Source organism: Macadamia integrifolia, unplaced genomic scaffold, assembly GCF_013358625.1.
Source record: "Macadamia integrifolia cultivar HAES 741 unplaced genomic scaffold, SCU_Mint_v3 scaffold_62A, whole genome shotgun sequence".
NCBI classification, from domain to species: Eukaryota; Viridiplantae; Streptophyta; class Magnoliopsida; order Proteales; family Proteaceae; genus Macadamia; species Macadamia integrifolia.
In genome coordinates, this window is record NW_024870672.1 from 52,042 (window position 1) to 57,414 (window position 5,373).

Sequence of the window (5,373 nt, forward strand, 5' to 3'; positions counted from 1 at the left end):
AAAAAAAAAAAAAACCCAATTAAAATATAATAAATAAAATATTGTTAGTAAAAAAAAAAAAATCGACCGCCTAGGTACTAAAACGTGGTATGGCGTCCATGGCGACGCCAAGGCGTCGCCTATCCGTCCAAGGCGACCGCCAAGTGTGCAACCATTAATCGTTGTACTGCCATGGCTATGATTTACCGCCGGGACGCCAAGGCGCCGCCTAGTCGTCGCCTAGGCGACGCCTTGACAACTATGTTGTAGCCTAACATTCCTGTTTCTTTCAATAGGTCTAGAATAAACTTCCTTTGGCATATATTTATGCCCGTTTTAGATCTAGACACTTCAATCCCCAGGAAATATTTTAAGGGTCCGAGCTCCTTAATCACAAACGGTTGGGCTAAGTAGTTCTTCAGATTGGCTATCTCAATCCTGTCATCACCAGTTACCACAATGTCATCCACATAGACAATCAAGGCTGTCATGGTGCCATTACCATGCTTGGTAAACAAAGTGTGGTCAGCCTGACTTTGGGAATAACCATTCTTTAGGATAGCCTATCGAAACCTTTCAAACCAAGCCTTTGGAGACTGTTTAAGGCCATACAAAGTCTTCTTAAGAAGACACTTTTCTTGCAGCGGAAGGGAACTTAAAGCCAGGAGCAGTTTGCATATACAACTCTTCTGCTAAGTCACCATGCAAAAAGGCATTCTTCACATCCAATTGATACAATGGCCAATCTCTATTTGTTGCCAGAGACAAAAGGACCCTTATAGTGTTATGCTTAGCCACAGGAGCAGATGTCTCCTCATAGTCAATCCCATACACTTGATTGTATCTTTTTACCACCATCATTGCTTTGTACCTCTCAATAGTACCATCTTACAGTTACTTGATTGTGTAGACCCATCTGCATCCTACTGGAGTTCTCCCTCTTGGAAGGTCAACCAATTTTCAGGTACAATTTTTTTCAAGGGCTTTCATTTTCTCAGTCATGGCTTGCTTCCACTTATAGTCAAACATGGCTTCAGAAACATTCTTAGGAATAGAAGCAGATGAGAGAGCAATGGTAAATGCAACACCTGTAGGGGAGAGAGAGTCACAGGAAACAAATTGAGCTATAAGATTAGTAGAAACTCTCTTTCCCTTCCTAATAGCAATAGGAATATCTAACTTTGATGGGGAAGGAAGGATATTACCTGACTGAAGAGGGTAGATCTCAGGAGTTGGATTCAAAAAGGACTTTTGGCAGGTCTTCTTGTTCCTCCTTGTGTACACAATGGCCTCCTTTGCATTTCCTGAACCTGAACTACCTCTTGAATGATCACCGACATCAATAATATCCACCTCTTTGTGTTTCCCAATGTCAAGCATAAAAGGAGAGATAGACAATAGGAAAAGAAAGGGGATCTCATCAGTAGCTTTTTTGCCTCTATTATGCTCCCCCTGAAAAGGATGCTGAGAAGAGGCAAAAAAGGGTGCAAACTCAAAGAATGTGACGTCTTTAGAGAGAAGCATTCGTCTGAAAGAAGGATGATAGCACTTATATCCCTTGGTAGTGGAGAAGTAGCCAAAAAAGATGCATTTAAGGGTCTTGGGGTCCAATTTAGTCTATGAAGACTTATTAACATGGACATAACAGATACACCCAAACACTTTGGGGGGGAAGAGAGAAAGAAGAAGACTGAGGAGACAAGATGTCCAAGGGAGTTTTGGGGCCAAAGAGCTATGTTGGCATATGGTTGATCAACAGCAGTAAGGAGAGCATCAGACCAAAAAGTTTTAAGGACATGCATGCCAAAGAGAAGATTCCTACTGACCTCCAACAAATGGCGGTTTTTTCTCTCAGCTACCCTATTATGTTGGGGTGTGTCAACGCAAGCTAGCTGATGGATAATGCCATGGTTAGTAAAAAAGTCTTGAAAACCACCATACATATACTCCCCCCTTTGTCAGAACGAACAATTTTAATTTTGGTGTCAAACTGTGTACATACCATATGATAAAAAATTTTAAAGGCATCATACACATCACTCTTGTGCTTCATCAGAACAGTCCAAATACACGAGAAAAATCATCAATAAAAGAGACAAAGTAACGAAAATCAAGTAAAGAGGTAGTAGTAGTGGAGGGCCCCCAAACATTAGAGTGCATAATGTGAAAGGGAACAGTAGATCTATTACCATGATAAGGATAAGAAGAACGACAATGTTTAGCAAAAATATATGATTTACAATGAAAGACGTGAGAATGGGGGAAAGAAGTAAATAAATGAGACAACTGCTTCCTCATAACAACAAAAGATGGATGTCTTAAACGTTGGTGCCACAACATCACAGAATCCACAAAACTGCTATCATTACGTCCACGCACATAAGACTGAGTTGTAGCCAAAAGAGGTGATTGAGGTTCAAGTAGGTTATGTCCTTTCTCTTCACGCCCACTGCCAATAATCCTCTTTGTCACCAAATCCTGAAAGAGAAAAGGAAAAGGAAAAAATGTGACACAACAGTTTAAGGATTTTATCAGATGACTCACAGATAAGAGATTATGGGTGAGGTCAAGAACGTGAAGAACATAATCAAGTGAAATGGAAGAAGTAATAGGAATGTTACCTTTACCAGAAATGGAGGAAAGGGAGCCATCGGCAACCTTAACCTTATCTCTACCTGAACAAATAGAGTACGTATCATAATAATGGGACGTACTAGTCATATGATCCGTAGCACTAGAATCAATAACCCAAGATGGTGCTATGGAGGGGGCAGATGAGGAAACCTGCAATACGGAAGTTGAGGAATCTAACACTGTAAGGGAAGAAGATGATGAGCCTCCCAGTTGAGACATGAACATGCGGAATGTTGCAATATCATCCCTAGTAAGGGAACTGTGCTTTGCTTGTGGGCTAAGAGTAGACCCTGAAGAAGCATGCTCGGCCTCAACACTGTAGGCTGTAGCTCCCCCGCTACGTCCACCACGAGCGCCACTAGTACCACCACGCATGCTAGGAGGTCAGCCATTAAGAACCCAGCATCTATCTTTGGTGTGCCCAGACTTCCCGCAATGATCACAATGTCTATCATCCCCACGAGGTGGGCCTTGGCCTCTGCCACTACCATGCCAATCTTTCTGAGAGCTAGTAGTAAGAATTGACCGCTCAAGAGGAGAAGCATGTGCCATGGCCACTCGCCTGGTCTCCTCACTCTGCAAATGGCTACACACTTCATCAAAGGATGGAAGTGGAGATCGGCCTAATATCTGTATATGGATCTGCTCATACTCGGGATTCAACCCACCAAACAAAATAAGAACCCGTTTCTTCTCAAGTGTCCGGTAAACCTTAGCTTTATCCTCAGGATTGGACAGTTGGAGGTCTTTATAGTCATCACACTCCTCCTAGAGACTAATGGCAGTGTTGTAGTACTCAGAAATGGTTTTATCTCCTTGCTTCATGCCAATAACCTTCTGAAGTAATTGATAAACCTTGGCTGAATCACCCACATGATCAAAGGTTTTAGTAACACTGTCCCGAATATCCTTAGCAACTTCTTTTCTCATTAACCTTCTTCCAATTTCAGGTTTCATGCAAAAAATCAGCCATGTTATAACAGTGGAGTTTTCAGTCTCCCACTTTAAATATGTCAGGTCATCTAGTTGAGGAGCCTTAATGGTACCTGTAACATACCCTAGCTTTCCCCTACTCTGCAAGGAAAACTTCATAGAATGAGCCCAACCCAAATAGTTGGTGTTGTCCAACTTCACAATAGAAATCTGAGTATGGGAGTTATCAAAAAACATAGGAGTAGGAGGGACACTACACGATGCACTGGCTGAAACATCACCAAAGAGGGCTCCAAGCCCACTATCTTCAGACATCTTGTGGATAAGGAGTCACAAACACAATGGGGAGTACACAATCTACCCAAAAATCCCTTCATAGATACTCAAAGATAAATCCCACAAAGAGAAGAAACACTATACCAAAAGAAAAAACTGATCAAGGCATACTTTAAGAGAAGTAAGATAGGTCATAGCGCTCCATATAACCCAACAAATACAGCTCACAGTCCAACACAACCAAAATCCATCATTTACAGCCAACAGAGAAACAAAAAACAGGGTAGGGCGGTACCTGAAAAATGGGAGAGTAAGAGATTGTGAGCTCACACCTCTGTCCTTTTAAAACCGAGGGCCTAGTAGCCTAATAAAGAAGGCTTGGGCGATCCAAATGAGCCATACACCACCCCTAGTGGTGGCAGGATGAGAAAGAAAGAAGATTTGCAAGAAGAGGGCGGTAATCAGTGAAATGGTTCTAATAGCTCTCCAACAGCTTCAGCCCTTCTAAAAAACTTCTCAAAAGCTTGCTTGGACCTTCTTTCAACCTCATCCCACAAATACTTCAAGTCCTTTCACATAGTGGTCTCATCCTTGGAACCTCCCTGTAACCTAGGGTTCCAAAGAGAGAAAAATAGAAGAGGGAAACCTGAAAACCGACTCTCAAACCAAGATGTCCTGCTCTGATACCAAGTTAGAATGTAAGGTTTGTGATAAACTAAGAGAGAAGGAGAGAAAGAGAGAGAATAGGAAGAATCGGATGGAAAGGAAGAAGATGAAGAAGAAAGAATGGAGACTGTGTGTTGTGAGTAAAGTCTTACTTACACTAATATATTACTTCACTAATATATTTACATGATATTACACATACCTCCCTAAGGAGGGAAATGAAAAATAAAACATATAATGACAAATTACTAAACTACCCTTAGGGAAACATAACTAATATATCTAATAGTTTATTATTGTAATGGGCTAAATATAAAGATGAAAAATAGATTTTTAAGGGGACAGATGCAAGGCGAGGCTTGTGGCTAAAGGGTTCACTCAGACATATGGAATTGACTACCAGGAGACTTTTGCTCTAATTACCAAGTTGACCTCTGTACGAGTGCTACTCTCATGTGCTGTGAACTTATGATGGGAACTCCAACAACTTGATGTAAAGAATGCTTTCCTCTATAGAGAGCTCGATGAGGAAGTATATATGGATATTCCACCAGGATTATCAAGTACAAGAACTCAAGGCAAGGTCTGTTAAGTTGAGGCCTGTTTTTTATGGTTTGAAGCAATCACCTAGAGTGTGGTTTGGAAGATTTCACAAGGCTATGACATCTATAGGTTATAAGTAGAGAGTAATGTTGATCACACGTTCATAAAAAGGTCTGGTGAGAAAGTCACTATGCTCATTGTCTATGTGGATGACATTGTGGTAATAGGAAATGATAGTACTAAGATTGATCATTTCAAGGGTTTTCTGAGCAAAGAATTTGAGATAAAAGATCTTGGAAAGTTAAGGTACTTTTTTAGGATTGAAGTTGCTAGGTCTTCAAA